Source organism: Aphelocoma coerulescens, chromosome 1 (assembly GCF_041296385.1).
Source record: "Aphelocoma coerulescens isolate FSJ_1873_10779 chromosome 1, UR_Acoe_1.0, whole genome shotgun sequence".
NCBI classification, from domain to species: Eukaryota; Metazoa; Chordata; class Aves; order Passeriformes; family Corvidae; genus Aphelocoma; species Aphelocoma coerulescens.
Window position 1 is genome coordinate 81,387,596 of NC_091013.1, and position 20,837 is coordinate 81,408,432.

Sequence of the window (20,837 nt, forward strand, 5' to 3'; positions counted from 1 at the left end):
ATGAAATACTGTCAAGGAAAGTATAATAAAAAGAATTTTCCATTTCACCTCCAGTGAGCAAATTATGTAAAAAAAAGCAAAAATTAACAATTGATGTGTGTGAGAAAATTCTACAGTGACTTGAGTGCTTGAATAGGACTTTTACACACATCTTAAAAAAATTCTCAGAGATTTTAAAGATGTGAATATATGTTGAAAACACGCATTCCTTCCCTATTTTAGTGAGAGAGCCAATGCACACAAAGATGTGATAAAAATAAACAGATAAGTTTAGCAAGCTGGAAATTATTACATATATTTTTTATATATCTATATATAAGAGACATACCTACATCTTATTAGCATAGTTCTGTGGGAGCCAATGCAAATTGCAAAACAACCTCAAAACCCTAGAAGATGACTAATTCCACCCAAGGAAAGATGACTAATTCCACTGAAGGTAATCATTACAGTAATTTCAGCCTCTGATAATAATAGCAATATTTCTCCAGATAGATGAAATTTTCTTCAAGGAAAGTTCCACTGGAGGGATCTCTGAGGGCATCAGATGGTCTCTGTTAGTCCTTGTATTTTATTATTTCATCTTATGTCAATATAAGGAGTCTTTCATTGGTGAGCAATTATTTTCCATGTCCACTGGGGACAGGACAAGAATAAATGAGCTTAACAGGGAAGAGAAGTTTGATATTAGGAAAACATGTATAATTATGTAGGGAGTTAAATGCTGAAAGCAGCGACCCAAGGAAGCCATGGAATCTCCTTTTGGCTTAAGCAAAGCCGGGGAAAGTCAGGCCCTGGATGGTGAGGTTTATGAGGTCTGCAAGAATTTGTTTGATGTCCACAACTTTGTTTCCACTAGTAATCTAGAAAACATAGAATCACAGGACCAGAGAAAACTAGAGCTAGAAGGTAGCAGCCTTTTTTCCCCCCAGCAGAACTAACTTCAGTTGTATGCTTTCTATCAATAGTTTATCTAAAGTGTTCTTACAATCCTCCAGCAATCTGAATCTTGAAAGCTCCATATGCAAGCTACTCTTGTGTTCATCCTTTTAAACCAGGGTATGTATCAATCTCTACAGGAACAGCCTCTATGACAATATCTAAAGCCAAGTGAGGCAAAACAGAGACATAGAATGGAGGAAATACTGCTATCAGCAGCTTTTGATGTTATTCTTTTGATGCAGTTGGTACTTTGGAAATATTACTGATAGCAAAAATTATTGGCATATTTTCCTCAGTCCTTATTTTGCTATAGCATGAATCACACACAAGGGAATAATTTAATCAGCATAAAAATGTAGAAACCTAATTTAGAGTCTGATCAAACTCATTACAACAGACAGGAGTCATAGTGACTGGGCAGACTGGCCAGGCTGTGCATGTAATGGGCTGGTATCTGCTACCCTGCAAACTAAGCCTCCTAAAAGGGACACAGAAATGTAACTTTCTGCAAGAGTGCACAATTTATAAAAGCTTACCATGCTTTTTTAATTCTGTTGCCACTTGAGAGAAATGAACTCCCATTAGTGGGAGATTAAACAAAAAATATCACTGAGGAAAAAAATGAACAAAAATCCATTTATTTTTAAAATATGCTAAGTTATCTCAATATAATTTATGCTACACAAGTGACAAAGATAAGTGTCAGTAGCATATGGGTATGGTCATTTGTGTTGGTGTTTGCTTTTTTGTGCTGATGACAAAAACCATACATCTGCTTGAAACAGATGCCCTGTAATATTGCCTTTAACTAAATTCTGTACTGTGTGTCTGTAGATGGAACAGCCAAGAAGCAAAACTGCCCCTTTTCATATTTCATACCATCAAGGGGATTTTCTTTCCAGAGTGTGCTTTTTTTAATACATATTGTAAATCAAAATGCTGTGGCAGACCTTGGTTATATAAGTAACTTACTTGATACACGGTATTAATAACATATGTGCTAATACAAATGTTAAAAACAAATGTTTTCTTCAGTAATTTTTAGAAGTAAAACTGTATTCTACAAAGCTGACTGTTTACTGCACATGTACATAACTACATTTTAGTAATCTCATTTTAACTGACTTTTAGTTCAGGGAATAATAAGTAAAAATAACCAAAATCACCCTAAAATCCCAACAAATTTATACTCAATTACTTAAAAGAAGAATCAGTCTTACATAGCAAGTGATTTCTTTATTCCCTAACCTACAGCCAGCCAGACAGAAGTGGGCAGAAGAAGCAAATCCAGGAAATATTAAGACCATATGTTTTCTCAGGTTATTGTGAAATGATCTCAAAATGCTTTCACACAAATATTCCAGCACTGCCATGCAAACATTAACTGCACATAAATATGATTAATCTTTCATAACTCTATGAAAACCAGGGATGACATTCTTACTGAAGTTTAATAGTCACCAATAGTATTTTCAAATTCTGGCACCAACTCATTCTAGTACAAGAGCATTAGATGTTATTTAAAAAAAAAAAAAAAAAAAGACTTTTAAAAAAGATTTTTTTTTTGCTTATATTAAAAATGCCTTTTTTTTTCCCCCAATCTTCACTAATGCTGAATCTACGGCTTCCATTTTGGGCAGCTCAGGAAATCTCAATTGCAAAGCATACACAGAGTATGCTTTTGGCAAGGATATGCAACCATCTTTTTTTAGCCTAAAATAGACAATATGTGCTGTGCAGCACAAATGCTCCTGCTTAATGGATGCCTGCTGACTTTAGTTTGATCTGGAAGTGAACATACCATACACTCTTTCAGAGCCAAATATATGGGATGACAGATTTTTAGAGGCCTGGTCACGGCTCTGGATCTACACCAACCCTACATGTTGAATCCCATAAAGCTCACTCCTTGACTTCTCTAATCCGTGGAGGTCTGGAGAAGGAGATACTCCAGTACTCATAAACTCCCTGGTGCCTAAATAAACTAATGGTTCTGAGCACAAAATAGGATATAATAAACACAGTATATTCATATATTTATTAAAAGACAAATAAATAAGAAGCAACAAGTACTCCTGGACTTTCTTTGCAAAGCTTAGTTTTCTAAGACCTTTAACTTAGATGCTTTATTTTCAGGTATCATTAACTCAGATTTGCTTTAATAGAGTCTTCTAGAAAAACTTACAAGTTTGAAACTGCATTTGGTTTTGCTCCTTAACCTCCAAAAGGAGCAACTGTTAAGGATGTCCAAGATTATAAGAACAGAGAACAGAGATCTCAAGTTCATCCAGTGTTTACACAGCCATTATGGTTTACACCAATAGATCTTTTTGAAGTCTAGAGAAATGAAAACAACTTAGAAGTCTTAAACAGTGAGATCATTAGATTGTATAAACCTAGATGATTTTTAAACTAGGCAATTTTTAAGCTAAACAGAGTAGACATTATACTCTGGCAAACAAGCATCCAAGAGGCATGCTTTTCTGTTACTATCAAATTCTCATTCATCCTTTCCTACATCCTTAGCTGTAGGAGAGAGTGTCTTCTATTATGTTTGAAGGAAGAGGATATAACGAATTGAAGACACAGTAAATTTTGCATCTATTAAAAAAAAAAGAAAAAAGTAAATAATCAGAAAACTCTCCTGAAGCTTTGAAGGATGTGTTTGGCTGCATTGAAATAAAGTTGAAAGAGCACAATATCATTATAAGCGATCTGTTCTCTTTCTAGCCCCAGGAGACAGAGGATGAAGAGGAAACCCAGATGATCATATATTTTGAGGCCAGAAGGCGAAGCTATGATCATCCAAAAAAGGCATGCTGAAAAAAATGCAATGCGAAATCTATTATAGCCTTTCTTCTCAAAAAAATAAATAACTAATATTCTTCTTTAGAGTCTCCACATGTCATAAATGTCATAGTTATTCTGGGGTAGATGAAAGTAACTAGCTAAAAGGAAAGCAATATAGTTTTGTTTGCTTTCGTTTGCTTTTTATTTATGAGAAGAACCAGCTATTACTTTTTGATATATATAAAAAATTATTTAAATGCAAAGCACTATGAAAAAGAAAGATGTTTGCTAAGGACATTTTTTCAACAATAAGGAATCTACTGAGGGCTATTTTCATATTGTCCTGGTTACCCTACCACAGGGACAACTTGTCTACAGTTAATCATGTGTACCAATATTGGAAATGATGGGGATAAAACTTTAATAAATCCTTGGGAATCAAACAAAGAAAGAGGACTTACCATCTGGGGCTTTTTGTTTGTTTTTTAAATATAGTTATGAGAAAGCCTTTTTCTTTCTTTCTTTTAATATCCTCTGTGAGATAAGCAAAAAGACACTACTGTATTAAAAAATATTCTGCCTATAGACATAGCAGTTCTTTAGAGGTTATCTCCCAGGTGGCAGAAGATCTGCTCTAAGTTGGATTGCCCTTTTGGAAAAAAAAAATGACATCCAAAATTTTTATCTTAGAACTAAAAGTAATCTTATTTCCTTTAAAAATATATTATTCACTTATAAAATAAAAGTATTGATATGCTGGGTTTATGTATTTCTTCACCTATGCTGTGAGATCCCAATATTTGGAATAAATTAATTCATTCAGCTTGTAGTCTTGTTTTTCACTAATTTAAAAATAAATTCTTTTTGATAAATTTCAGAATTCATAAAGATAATAAAAACATTAATTTTTGCCATGACTTGCTATTATTACAACTATTTTAGGAACAAGTTAAATGTCATCAAGGACCTCTATAATTTATTGAGCAAGTTTAATGGTAAAAGCCTTTATGTCAATGATATAAGAAATTTAGACTGATACTATAGTTTTAGACCTGTTAGTGAACTCACAACATATTATTTGTTATTATCAACATATTATCAATGCTATTTGTTTGAAATATATGTCACTACACCATATACCTCCTATTCTCTGTTGGGACAGTTCCATAATGTTTTATTTGAAGTGATATTAAAAGAGTTGCACTCACTTGGCACAATCAAAGAACTACAGACAAAATTATTATTATGATCATAAGTGGTTTTGGAACGAAAATCTAAATAAATTGTGGTTTAAAACCACAACAGTTACTACAGTTTAGGTCGTGTGATAGACTGCCTTCATCTGAAGTGTGAACTTTTCCAGCAGAGATGAGGTCATGCAGTGTAGCTAGGAAACTACCACCTTTGACTTCTGATCTAGTGTTTCTGATGACCACATACTAGTTTACTAATGTTACCATTAAAAAGGTGAGACTTTGGGGGAAGAATCTGTTTATAACAGATCACATTAAATCGAATTTAAAAAAAGAAAATTTCAAAAGGGCCCACTAGGACCAACTCAGTAATCTCAGAATGTGTAATTGTATTATGAATTTTGGAGCATTGGTGTGTTGGGTTTGTATGGTCAGGTTTTGGTGGCAGGTGGGCTACAGAGGTGGCTTCTGTCAGAAGCTGCTGGAAGCTTCCTCCCTGCCAGAGCCAACGCCAACCAGGTCTAAGATGGATGTGCTGCTGACCAAGGCTGGGCCAATCGGTGTTGATGGTAAAGGCTGGTAACACTCCATGATAACAGAATTAAGAAGAAAAATGAAAAGTTATTGCACAGATGTAATTGTGACCAGAGAAGACTGAAGTGAGAATATGTGAGAGAAACAGACCTGCAGACTCCAAATTCAGTGGACAAGGAGATAAAGAGGTGCTCTAGGCACAAGAGCTGGGATTCCTCTACAGCTCATGGTGCAGACCATGATGAGGTAGCTGTGCCCCTGCAGCCCATGGAGGTCCACAGGGATACAGAGATCCACCCGCAGCCAGTGGAGGAGCCCCAGACTGGAGCAGGTGGATGTGTGAGAGGAGTCTGTGAATCCATGGGAGGCCTGTGCTGGAGCAGGGTCCTGGCAGGGACCTGCAGACCTGTGGAGAGAGGAGCCCACACTGGCGCAGGTTTCCTGGTAGGACTTGTGATCCAATGGGGGACCCACATGGGAACAGGCTGCGCCTGAATGACTGCTCCCTGTGGAAGAGTGATCCACATTGCAGCAGTTAATGGAAAACTGTTGCTCTGGGATGAATCAAGTTGTAGAAGTTCATAAAGAATTGTCTTCCACGGGAGGGACCCCACGCTGGAGCAGGGGAAGGACTCCTCTCCCTGAGCAGCAGCAGAAACGTGTTATGAGGTGACTGTAGCCCCCCTTCTCCATCTTCCTGCACTGCTGAGGAGGGAGGAGGTATAGCTGAGAAGGAGGGAGGGCGGAACGGGAAGGTGTTTTTAAAGTCTGTTTTAGCTTCTCATTATCCTGCTTTGATTTTGTTAGCAGTAAAATTTAACTAACATAATTAATTTGAGTCTGGTTTTTGCCTGTAATGGTATTTGGTGAATGATCTCTCTCTGTCCTTATCTCAGCTCACGAACCCTTCATTATATTTTCTATCTCCTGTCCAGTAGGGGAGGGGAGTGATAGAGAGGTTTTGGTGGGTTCCAGGCATCCAGCCAGGGTCAACCCACTACAACTGGAAACGGCTAAAGAAAGTCCTAGCACTCGTTTCTTCCTCTTGTCCACCTTTTCTTGGGAGCTGGAGGGGAAGGCACTTATAAACCTTGGATTCATTCAGGGTTGGTATGTATAGAAGATCTCTAGTTGGCAACATAACTGCATTGAAATGATGGCTTGTGGGAAGGTGAGTGAGCATACACATGGTGAGTGCACAGGCATGCCAAAGCTTTCCCACCAAGGATAATGGAGTAGGTAATCACATTCACTATTTCTAATTTCTCTGTCTTTGAATATCTTACTTTCCTGTTCCAATATATAAAATACAGTTTTGTAGTTCAGTCCTTTTGGAAGGTCATTGTATGTGTTTTTCTCTTTTTATAAAGTTTAACAGACCTGAATACTTAAGCCACTGATTTTCACCTAACACCATGTGTTTTAAGTATGGTCCCAAGTTTTCCTGTCTGATTTGTTCATGTTTTGTCTCTGAAAGGTTACTTTTTTCTCATTTTTGCACTTCCTATCTGTATTCTAAACTATAGTTATTACATTTGTTTGCAGGTCAGCTCTTTCAGAAATGTTAGCCTATGATTGATGTAGAGTATTGAACATTTTTTAATTTCATGTTTATTGCTTCGGGATAGTGGTTAACAAGTAATTTCACAAGCTGATTCTAGAGTGGCACAACATTTCAACGGACAAAATATCATTGCCAAGCACTTTTAGTTTTGAATATGAATTTGTGAGTGTTAAATGTCTGGAGTTGATGGATCAGATAACCTAAAAGGCTGGCAGACTGCCCTGCATCATATAGACAATGTTTCCACTTGCCCTGTGCCAATCCCTTGTATAACTGCTTCCACATTAGGAACTTAATTATCCCTTCTGCTTCCCATTTTCATTTTTGCATTTGCAGTTACTTTAAATATAATGCATGTAATAGTGATGAACAACAGAACTGTTTGACTAAGTACCCACCTATGAATTTCAACACCTGAACAGAAAATTAGGGAAATGAAGGCTACTGTCTTGAATGCCCTATCCATCAAAAGTAAGCAGTAGCAGACAGAAAGGCTTCCATCCTATCTTTTATGGAATATATTTCTTGTGTTAACTTGAATATCTCGTGTTAATACTGCACAAAAATCAGTGATAGCAAGGACTTCATTAGGTAAAATGAAAAATATGGAATTTTAGTGTTTCCTTGTTATTGTCAATGAGTTATGATGAATAGAGGCATTTAAGTAAATGGATCTATTAAACTTATGTCTGTGCTAATTGGCCTCAAAGGCTGTGTGATGTGACAGGTCACATAGTCATCTGCATTTAACCCAGTTTTAAAGTTTGCTTTGACATTTACTTTTATGCTTCAAGTTCTGTGATTAAATAGAAATGATGAGTGAGTGCCATAAATGACTACTTACTTGTCTGGGATACAATGCTGCCACTTCTCCATCATGACCTCTAACTAATTTGCTCCACCCCCTTCTCTCCTAATTTATTGAGAGTAGTCAATTCCAACTCCCAGATATTTCTAAATCCCCACATTTTTCACTCTGTTCAGCTGTTGGTCCCTCACCACAGGGTTTCCGTTCCCTTTTTTAATCACCACGATACAACAGTGAAAGGTGTTAGAGTTCCTACAAGCATTAGATATTGAGCCTATTTCAATTGCTGTGGGACAAATTTATGTCAGCCTATCCTAGACATACACAGGTCTGTTGTGTACACCAGAGTTACTCAGCTGGGTTCCTCTTATAGTGAACAGAGGGAAATAATCCCTTTTGGATATAATTTGACTTATCCTAGATTGAGATCCTCATATGGGCCATTAACTTAAGAATTGGACTACATGATCCTTGTGGGTTCCTTCCAACTCAGAATATTCTGTGATTCTGTGAGATTAATTAGGATCTACAAATGCTTACTTCTTATGAGGGGAGCAACCAATTATTAGACTGGGGATAGATGTTAAACCTTCAGTCAATAGATCAGATATATGTTTGTGTCTGCTAAGAGAATAAAATAATCCTACTCTTTCCAGATGCTAAGAGACACAAAATTCAATTATATAGGCTGGATGGATTTCAGATTAATCTAGTCCCCCTTAAAAAGGACCAAGAAAATAACATCAGAGTGATTAAGATTCTGTTGCTCATTTCCAAAGAAAGGAAACTATCATGAGCCTCATAGACAGGTAATTACAGATTTACTATACAGTCTTCCTGGCTTTCTCATTTTCTTTTTGGTAGAACTAAAACTGATTTGATTTTGATTCCACTTACTCACATTTCCATGTCTAGGAAACTTCCCTGTCTATTTGGAAGCCACATTGACAAGTCATGCTTAGATAGACCAAGCTTCCTTACCATCTTGACCCCAGATTTCCCATAGCAGAGTCTCAGACACCTTGATCCTGAAAACAACTTAATCTTGGTGCAGTGTCTAAGTAACAAAATAGCAGCTTGAGCTGGTGCCTCTGAGGAAGGACCCCAAACAAATGAAACCCTGGGGTTTTAAACCCTCACAGTCTAATCCTATGAAAGTCCGGGCGTCTTTGGCTCCTGTGTCACGTGTCTCTGTGTGTGCAGTCACCTGGGTGGGCCACAGGTCCCCAGGCCCTTCACTGTGCAAAGGGTGGGCACTTCTGGCCTCCTGGCTCAGGCTCTTTCCACCAACAGCTCATCCAAGCTTGCCCCCTGAGCTGTGTACACCAAATATATTCCTCAACAATCCAAGCCAGATGTCCAAATTATGTCCACACTATTAATATCATTACACTGAAAATGGTCCTATTTCAGGATACCCTTAGTCTAAAAGTTGGCCATAATTTTAACAAGCTGCACACTTTTGGTGTTCTGGACAGTCTGAACTCAGCCTGAATACTTGCTACCACACCCACCTGATCTTATGCCTCCTAACACTCCAGTGAGTTATTCAGATGCCTTTAGGGCAGGACCTTGCTTGTCCAAGCTCTACAGCATCAAAATCACAAAAAGAAAGAAAATAGAAAAAAGAAAGAAGACAAGAGAAGAAAAGATGGAAGGAATCAAGCAAGCAAGCAAGACAGAAAGAAAGAAAACATTTGATCCTTGGGAACACTCTATGTTCTGCCTGAAACTGGGTTTTACCCTCTGCTAATGGTAGCAGGGCCAGATCAGAAAGAGTTCTCATATGTTCCCACATCCAGGAAGGGCTGCAAATGTGTGTGTGTCTGCTCCATATGGCACTGAAAATGTAGCCAGGCAGTTAAGAATTTTATGAAGGAAAGAGTGAAGAAAGCTAAAACACAAACACTTAGACAGTCACTTAGTAAAAAAGTGAAGAAGCCTTCCTGACTAGAACTAGGAAAGACTCAGGAAAGTTTAAAGAAAAGTCTGCAGAGGTGAGCAAAATCAGGAAACTGGATCCACTGTCTGTATAATCATCGCTAAAGACATCCTTTATTCTGCCACTTTACTTTTCCTCTTTCAGAAAAGGAGTAATTTTTCTTCATTTGCATTGGAATTTATCTTGTGATTTATGGTAATAAAAATACAACTCTTGATGAAGTATTTAAAATTCTTGAATAAGTAATTATGATATTTCTTTTTATTTTTTATTTGCTAAATAGTCTTCACAATTGACTGCAATTGGAACCAAATAATTGAGTTTTGAGACATTATCTTCCATTGTGTAGTCAGTAAACTCTTCAGATTCTGTGTAAGTTGTAAATACAATCTTAACAATGAATACCATAAGAAAAACATGGAGAAGACCATTTAAAATGGTTCTCTGAAAGACTGAATTATTAGCATATACAGTAAATGTCTTAAAACTGATTTGTAAGAAGAAACTTTGCACTGTTAAACAGTATTTCATTTCCTATCGTGTCACAAATTTTTTCTTTCTATGTTTGGCTAATTCTATGAAGACATGACTACTATTATAATTTTCTAAACCCTTTCAGATAAAAGGACATTATTATTGGACTATACAAATTGACATATTGCTTGGCCATTTTCATTTGACAGTGTGACTTTTTCTTTCCACATTCAACAGTTGAACTTATTTTATGAAATCAAGATATTCTTTTGCCTCTCTGGACTACATTGTACTCACACGTCTGGTAGAGAAAACTACTCTATACTTCTGTATTCTGGATAGCTAGGCAGCCACCAACTTTGTTTTGAGGCAGGACTAACATCTATTCCATATCTCTTACTATTCAGAAGAAGCTGGTCCTCAATCAGAAACTTGTTATTAACAAGGAAAAATATTTCTGAGAAAAACAACCAATTCCAAATGAATTCAAAACACTTTGGTTACCTAGTAGATTATTTGGGACAAAAAAAGTTTCTTTTGGCAGGACTATTTGGTCCTGTGAGCAACAACATAGTCAAAACTATTCTGAATTATCATTTTATTTTGAGGTGCATGCTTGAATACTACAAACTTCAGAAAGAAAGGAAAACTCAAGTTTCTAGCTTTTAGTTGCTAATAAAGCCTTCATCTACCCATTTTATTCTCAGACTAGTAAAATCTGGAGCCTTCAAAGATTCTGTAATCCAAGCACCAGATATCCAGCATGTGTTCAGGACAGATGGTTAGTAGGGCAGCTACAATAGTTGATTAAATAGGCAACAATATTAAAACCATTCCAAATATGGCTTTTAGGGAAAGACCTACACTCTGTTTAGCTTATTGCATTTATCTACATAAGCGTTGGCCAAAGCTGTTGATATGACCCAGTTTTGCATGTACAGCTGGATATTGTCAGTAATACATTCTTAATCCGATTCTTAATGTGTGGTAAATGGTTAGAATTAAATTCTCTGATCGATGTAAAGGTCTTATTTGAGTTTCATGAAGCATGTTTGTCTTCTCACATAAAAAGGTTAATGTGAATAAGAGATCTGTATACTCTGAGGGAAACTACAGAACCTTTTATGGATTTCTGTTTGAATAAATCCATACCCAGTTCTCAGCCCTGTAAAAGGGGTTTTAGTGAAAATTGCATGTATAATTCTGCTGACCGTTACTAAGTAGAGTTTAGGACATTTGCTAGTTCTGTATAGGATCTGAATAACTTTGACATAAAATACAAAGAATAAAAATTTTGTTCACTTTTTTTTTTTTTAAGTGTTGCAGCTCATTGTTACATGGAGCAGCCCAAATCTACTGTTACTGATTTTGCTGCCACTTTCAGCACCAAGCATCAGCACTCTGGTGGAAGTAAAACCCCAAAGGGAGTTGTTTGATTGTCCTTTTTCCCTGTTAGTGGTCAAACTAGACAGGAAATTATAAAACTCTGATCATAACAATATTTGTGTCTGTCTGGCTTCCCCATTCCTCCTCACTTCAGCAAAAGAGTTAAGTGATCTAAAACGTGGAGAAGAAATGCCAAGTATTTCTTTTTATATCACATCTGTGTCACCTAGTGTTTCCTGTGAGGTAGTAGTGCTCAAATGTCATCTTTCCTCCAACTGCTGATGATTTTTCTTTTGCATTGTTACCCAATGCAAAATATTCATGACTTTGAGGGACATTACATCTACGGAAACTGCAGAAACTTCCTATTAATTTTATCTTTATCGAGCTCCTCCTTTAAGTATATGTCACTAATATTTGACTGGTGCTTTATTTCTACAGGCAATGAGAATCTGGATGGCACTGTTTTCTGTTTCCTGATAAAACAATATGTACAGCTGTGCACCACCAGCATATGTCAAGCATTTAAGCCTGTAGCATTTTATATCACTGTCTGGTTTAGCACATATGTTGATCAGGGAAGAGAAAAAAACTCTATCTTTTTGAACCTGCAAGGGATAAAAAGACTTCTGCTTGTTGACAGTATTGTCACACCTGAGATTTATCTGGGAGAAAGGAGTATAATCCTGGGTGATCCATTCTTTCAATTCCTACGGAATAGCTGATATAATATTGCAGTATTCCATGGAAGACATTGTTACACACAGTGAATAGATACAGGAGGAGCAACGTGAATGCCTTTGCTCTGTCTTTGGTTAGGAAGAGATAATCTCTTAGGAAGAATGGCTCTCTCTCTCTGTATTAAAAGTTCTGAATGTGGGAAGTGGCATAAAGCAAATGCTGCAGGAGATAGGTGGGAGCTATTGTCACGACACTTAGGCACGGCCAGTGAATAAAGCAGAGAATACCTAAGCATCAGCTCCAGTGACTGCAGAATATCTGTGCTGGCTTTCAGAGTGTACTAAAACATCTTTTAAGTTCAGTATCTGCTTATCTGTTTTCAGTTTCCTGACCAAATGCAGGCATTCTCAAAAAAGCAGTAAGTCAAACCAAAACAACCCACTGCCCCCTAACTAAAAGAGGGAATCTTCCCAAGTTATGCATTTGTCACCCAGCAGTCTGAATTTATTAGTGATGGTTTCACAGCTACTTGAATGTCTAAAGTATATTTAATTTTATGCAAAGCATGAATCCCCCAAAGTCAACAACACAACTAGATGCTAAACTCCTCCTTTTGATATGTGTCAGCTACACTGCTTCATATTTGTAACCAAGTGTTTGTTTTTGACCCCGTGATGTAACTTGATGGAATACTAGTGAGAAAATGGAGGACAGGGGAGTAACTCTTAAGGAACTTTGAATTTTTTGGTGATTTTACACCATAATCATTCAATAATCATATTCTACATTTAATGAACTTAACAGCTCACCAGAGAGACCCTCAGAATTATCTTTGTTACCTTCCTGATACAATTTCCTGCCTTGTCTTGAGTGTCAGCTGAAGCTCCCATGGCTCATAAAAGCAATGCCTCTGACAAGTGTCTCTATGCAGCTCTTCCTCTATGATCCTTCACAAAACAGGAGATTCTTGTCAGAAAAATGTGAAGGCCACTGACTTGAATTAGAGACTGTCCTGGTTTCAACTGGGATAGATTTAATTTTCTTCTTTTTACATGTTTCATTATACAGATTCACCTCTGACAGGCCATGTTCTTTACAGCTTTTAAAGAAATGTTGGCTAAAGGTCAGGTGTAAGGTACAATGCACACCATTTATGTCAGTTTTTTCTATGATTTTGTAGAATAGCAATTGGACCTGCGAGCTCAAAATAAAATTCCTGCAATTCAAACAATGACATAAATGACATGAAATGGGAATAGGGACTTGTTTCATGTCAGTGATCTTTCATGTTTATCCAAAGAAGTTGTTGCTGCCTGCATTTTGCCATTTTTACTTTTTCTCATGTGCATACCACTTTGTGGCTATAGAAACAGCAAAGAAAACTACTCTATTAGTTTGAAACCTGTTATTCAGATGTTTTATTCTTTTTTTGTTTTCTTTCTTTTTGTTTCCCCTGTGATGTTACTTTGCTTGCATCTCTGGTCTGAAGCCTTGAAAGCTGGGACTAGAGGGGTTTTATTGTTATTATTTTAGTGCAAGACTATTTTATGGAAGAGATGGGGGGAAAGCCTTCTTCAATTATGCTTTAAATGCCCAGAATAGCCAAATCAGATTTCTTCTTGGCAAAATTTGCTTTCTCATCTGAGTCCATAAGCAAGCATAGTCCCCTGCTCACAGTTAGTGGAAGTTGAGAGGGGAAGAACAGATGGGGTGTAGGAGACAGGGGGCCAAAACTGTGCCACAATGCAGCATGCCAAGCAGCAATTTGGTCTTCCCCATGAACTGCTAATTAGCAAACAATTAAAACAGCAATATTCACAGTGGTGTCAGTAATCTCACAGTTATGGGAATTATCCCATGATCTAGTAAGATTAAATGAGAATTTTGCTGCTAACTATTTTATCCTTTTTGAAGAAATTGCCTTATTCAATAAATCTTTCAAGATGTTTTATTGTTTTTTTTGCTTAGAGAGGACTGTAAATGTACACATCACTTTACAAAACATGCTGAGTGACTAATGCCTGTCTCAAAGAATTTGTAATGGATTTAAAAGAGGTATGAAAAACAACTGTTCAGGAAACAATGAGATAATCTTTAAGACAAAAAAAAAAAAAAAAGAAAAAAGGAAAACATAAGACAGATAGGCAAAGAAATATTTGCTAACTTAGAGCATCACCAGTAGTATTGTATAAAGCACTGATGAGGCAAAAGCAATAACATCTAACCTGGGAGCTGTGCTGCACTGTGGGGTTCTGTGATGAGCAGCTCCCTTGGCTAGCGGGGTGGATGGGCACCTGCATGTATCTCACACCTTTTCCCTGTGCCCTGCCGTGAAATAAAAGGGGAGAATATCCTGAAATGAAATGCATCCTCTCGACAGCACAGCTGTGCTGTGCCATTGCCACTGGTTGCAGTTCTTCAGCCATTAATTGCAGCTCCAAAACCACTGGGGCAAAGGTTTCCAGCAGCCCTGCACTGATGACTGACTCTAAACACAAATCCCTATGGCTCCTGACAGAAATTGCCTGTATGAATCTGGAAGCTCCAAGACTGTAGTTTCTTTAAAGCACCTGGATTTCCTGCTGTGGAAATAAGAACTTGGATCTATTTTGAACCTCTGTTAATGATGGCATCAAAGTTTACCTCTTCATGGCAAGAAATGCAGTATGCTCTAGGGTTGGCTGCTCTGAAGCTGCTACAATGCTGCCCTGGGAAATTACCATGGCAGACACATTTTCATACTTCAGGTACACTCATAAGAAGAACCAGATTCAGAATTTCAGTATTCTGGTAGTGGGAAGACTTTCTCTGACTCTGCAGATCCAGAGCATACAGGCATCCTGGTCCAAGACCTTTCTAATGAATCCTATCAAATTCTAATTGAACACTTGGCTTGTTTACATCTCTCTAAGCTCACAAAAACTTGCCAGCATATCAGAAATATCAAAGCACCATCCATTTTGCACAAAAATTGAAAGATGTAAGAAAAATAAGATCTTGTCCAATGACTGCTGAGTTAGGATAAATATTCTTTAAAACATCCATTAGTTTCAGTTTACTTAGGGTTCAGCTAATCACTTTATAAATTAAGCAGAAGTATGGGTGTTGCTTTCAGTGAAAACAGATCTGTTTATATTTTACAGAGGAATAGTTGTAGAAATTTAGGTTACAAAAAATTATCTTATTTTTAACATGAAAGACTGCACATAAAACCTAACATTCTGCTTATTTGTTTGTGTGTGTAATATTTTATGCCAGATTTAGTTTTTCCCATGTTTAAATACTACATTTTGGATTCACTTTAAACTGCCAGTGAAGGAAGGGGGGTAAGAGGAATTACATCCCTGGCTTGATTTAGTCCTTCTGTATTTTAATACAAGTGTTGAAATAGGTACTAATCCAAACCAAACCCACTTATTCAATATGAAACACATCTACTTGAGTAAATTAGTCAGCAACTTTGTGTTCTAATTGAATACACAGAGATGTCTTCTGGGGCAGCATTACTTCTCTGCAGTACCTGTTTAGTGAAGCAAGGCAGCTTGCATTGAGCATTCTGGAACTGGGTCTCTGTGCTAACCATAACAGGAAATGATGGGGTTTAATTAGAATTAAATGTTAATTACTCAATAATATTGAGGAAAAAATCATCTGTAGTACTTAAGCTTGTTAGTTATGTAAAAGTCATAAAGGAGGTCTACTTATTAAGAGATTTAATTAAGTAAACAGGTCTTCATGCCAAAGTCAGCTTTCCAGTCTTATGGAACAGCAGTCCAATGATTCTGCTGGGTGTACTTAGCTTGTTTGTTGTTCAGTTTCAAGTCTCTGTTCAGCAAAGAAGTCAAGAATGTGCCTAAGCACCAAAGAGATTTAATCTAATTCATTAAGGCTTAAATTTAGGTCCATGATAAATACCCTGCTGAAGCAAGGACTAAACGGTGTAACCAGTGTGATGTTTAACAGCTGTGGGTACAATTCAGCCTTAACTTTAAGCAGTTGCTTGATTCATATATATTTCAAATTGGTGAAAGAACATACTATACAATTAGGAAACTTACATAACTTCCCCACTGTAGTGTTTGAGAACCTCATCATCTTGAATATATCTCCCAAGGGAGTAGCATCAATTCCATTGTAGAACTAAAGCAGTGTAGAGATGAAGTAAAGGTAAATGCACATCCTGCTCATTTAGAAGAAGTCATATTTGAGCCTTACATGCCAAAGGTCCTTGTAGAGGATTTTGTAAGAATTAAGAGCTGAGAGAGCAATTCATAAAAGCCATTATGTTAGTCAGCATGAGTGGTTAATGAAAGAATGACATTCACTGATTACATATTGAAATCCAGTTTTGAGAAGGCAATGCCCCCATTGCCTTGATACAGTCCATGAAACTGACTAAATTCTGCAGCCTTGAAGCACAGTCAGAATATTTGACAGTGGCTGAGGGATTATTAAGGGAGAGGGGATTCAAACCAGGGAGCTTTGAATTCAGACAAGGGTAGGCATTTGGATTTCATTGAACTCCATTGAGAATATAATCATATGGTTAAAGAAATGAGGAAGATACAACTAATGCCACTTCCCTTCAGAAACTCACATTTTCAAAGTGAGGTCTGATCAGGAATAGGGAAAGACTAGTATTTAATACAGAGAAGACACCAGCTTTATGGAGACATGGTTTGGGGAGCTGTGGGTGTCAAACAAAACAGAGAAATTTGGGAACCTCACTGATAGAGGAAATACACACACAGAAGTTCCAGTCTTGGAAAACTAAGGAATTAGACAACAGAAGAGTTTTTTGAATGTAATTTTTTTTTAAATTGTATTTTATTAGTCTAAACTTGAATGACTTTGCACAGATCTTCCAGTTATTAGTTTGCCAGCCAAATCTCTGGTTGTTCCCAAGATAATGTACAGTCATTAATCCATTGAAGAGGGATACCAAAATGAGACAAAAGCTAAATGCTGAGTAATCCAGACTACAATCAAAAGTCAGCATTGAAATTTTAATACCCTCTTGGTTGTCAAGAATGAAAAGAGGAAGTAAAAATACTGATTTGTGCTAAGAGGTCTGTTAAAAAGGGAGAGTATTACAATTTTAGTTTATATTTCCATACTGAAAAAAGGGCCACTTGGGGAGACTCAATATACCAAGGCTATTAAATAATAAAACTACTACACAAGTAAATATTCCTCAGAGAGTTTCACTACACAAAACTGTACCAGAAGTTGGATTTGCACATTTCTTTCATCAGTAAGGGTCTTCTGTTTCAGAAGGGCAAGTGTATTGTCTCTGCCTTGTATATATTAGTGGCAAAAGCAAACAATACTAATGTACCTGATTTTGAGAGGGAAGCTAAGCTAAACCATGTCACATGCTCTGTGTGGACAAGGTTACCCACACATCACAAGATTCTGTATCTGTGGCTTAATCAGATGAGCTAGCTTAATGATGCCCCAATTTATACCCAACAACAACTTTTCAGCCCTGCTTCTATTATTTTCAAGATGACAGTCCTTATACCTGCTTATTTTCCCTGAATTGTTAAAATATGTCAAGTGAATGAACATTCTTTTGTTTCCTTTACAGTTATAGCACAGTAGGTTTTAAATACATTTGGGCTATTTTTACTCATTTTTAAATACCTCTTTTCATAGTTCTGTGAAACCAAGTCTGTATTTGCTTCAGCTTTCAAATAAATAAACATGACAATTCATCTTGAACATAAGTGATGCTGAGGATGTACATCAGTGTTGCCACTGGCACCACTGCCTGGTATTCAGGCTGTTCATGCACTTAGGTTCCTCTCCAGGATAGCCTCTCACTCACTAACAAACTGATTTCTTCTTCTACCACACTAGACTGTCTTACTCGAGTCCTGACATCCTGTCATGTTAGACCTTATTTTTCCAGTGAGTTCCTTTTAATTTTAAAAACATACACAATAGTACAGAGCTACTTGGAAATGTGCTCCAGTATAAAGGAAAAAGGTTGCTTAAAACCCCAGCATCCAAGATGTTCTGTCACTTTTGCCTTATTACTTGCAGTCAGAATAAGTGAAACACAATGTTGACATCTGCGTTTTTTTATTGGGGTGTCCTATGAATCTTTATGTTTTCTTCTGTGAATTCCGTGGATTTGGAACTCACTCTTGCTTTGGAAGATCACTCTAGATTTGGAAGATCACTCTTGCTTTCACTTGTGAAACAGCAGAAAATACTTTGAACGTTGGGATGAATATTTGCTATGAATCTTTACCTCCTAGGAAATTAATAAGACCATATGGGTTCTTTCATTTTCAACCATACTTATTTGCTATTTTTGTTTTAGGAATATTCGCACACACTCCAAATTGGTAAAAATAATTTAAATGATACCACTATTGTGAATAATGACATTGGGACAGAAAAAGGTATGACATCTGGAAGCCAGCGTCAGTGGAACTATTATGATAACTAAGTAATCCTCTCAGTGAAAGACTAAATATACCAAAAATATAGCATCATGTTTATAAAATTTACATCTAAATAGGGATGTGTGTGTGTAAACTGTGATGCTTAATAATCTCCCCTGATCTTTACTTTCACCTATTTAACTAAAAATTAAAATCCATATTCAAGGTTAATAGAAAGTAGCTTCGATAAGTGAATCTTTTAAAACTACTATACTGTATTAAATATTTTTCTCTGAAAATGTCAATAGTATTTCTACAAGGTAGTGACTGAAATTCACATCTTAAAGGTGTAAAGAGTGAAGATCAGAAAGGTTAAAAGCCTGCCAGAGGTAGTAGACTTGGTTGATGGCCAGCCTGGAATTGGAATCTATAGCTCCTAATTTCCATCCCTGTACACCATTTTCTGCTGGAAGAGAGCTTCCTACCAGAAGAAAGTCTCAAACCTCCTCCAAAACATACCCACCAACACCCCCCCACGCTAAACTCCTACGACTCTCTATAAACTTTTTCTAGTCCTAGAATTCATTTGTCTTAAGTCTTTAAGAATGAAAAAATGAAGGCATTTGTAAAACAAGTATGAATCTTATCCCAGGACTTGAAATTAACAAATAAATACATAATAACAAATATTTATGTGAATTTCAATTAAAAATAATAAACTTCTCTGAAGCTAGAGTTAAAAAAAGGAGGGAAGGAGATGAAACATAATCAGGACACCTCTCTGTTTGCCCTAAGGAGGAAAAAAAAGACATACAAACTGCTAAGAAAGAAAGAACTGCATCAGGAAAGGAGTTTGAATAAAATGCTGAGGATGAAGAGAGAAAGTATGTAATGAAGCAGTAAGTAGAAAATCCCCTAAAAGTTCTGGTGGATTCTAGTTTCCTCATGGGACCCGAATCAAACATTTTGAAGCTTCCATCTCATCTACAGTGGTGGAATTTTTACAGGAAGTCTGTACTACAAGAGAAGTGCATCCATGTCTATGACTTGTGAGGGCACTGCAGCCATCTCCAGAAGAAATGGTTGGACCTGGAGAATTCTGTGTGCTTGTAGTGACCTCTAGTGACTATTTAACATTGTCCTCGGTGTCCAAAGGGTACTTGGGCCTATTAAACACTTCACCTTGACCTTTTTTATTTGGTAACACCCTTGAAATCCTTGTGATATTGGCATGAATTACAGATATCTAAGTTGTTGAAAATGCATGCTACAGGTGTTGCCCTTAGAATATTTTACAGTGCATCTTGTTATATTCCAGTTTCTCTTCTCCCATGCCAAAAAGATATGGTGAATACTCCAATGCCTTTGCTTGCAAGTGCTGTGGAGAGAGAAGAATCATGGTACTTCTGCTCAGTGCCACATGCTCAGCAGGCTACAGCATCAGTACTCAAAATTGTAGTTAAACTATATATTTGTAGAGTTTAACATATTAAGTAAAATTTTCCTACAGCAAATGAGGTAGTATGGCAGAATCTAGTGTCTATACTGATGTTCATTCTGTCGCAATAATTATTATTATGAAAACACTTTTCTAGATCAGTTTTAGTCTGAAAAGATATTTATCTTGTTCTACTCACTTCATCACATTTCTATGTTTCTCAGATTTGCCATATCTGTCAGAATTCTAGTCACATTTCCTGACATTTTCCATCATTATGTAATGAAACCACTTCACTTTTAATGGGGATGTGATGAAAAATTGCACAGGAAATTAATCTAACTAATGTGGTAGATTTAGCACTAGAATCTAAGTCAGATTTGAAGGATATGTAGATTCAGGGGCTGGTTTTTTATCATCATTGAAATATTTTAATAATTTGATAAGCAATTTTAGCATATCAAAGGGAGAGAAATGTATTAGTATATGCATTGTAACATGGGCAGGACTTTCATGAAGTCCTGCAATATAGATGGTAAAGAATAAAACTGTATCTTTTAAAGACATGCTATATAAATATATCTATTACTACTTGGAAGTGTACTACAAATAATAACAATACTTTTCTGAATGAACCTGAGATAATAATTCCTGTGATTATCTGATAAATACATCAGTTCAGATTCTGAC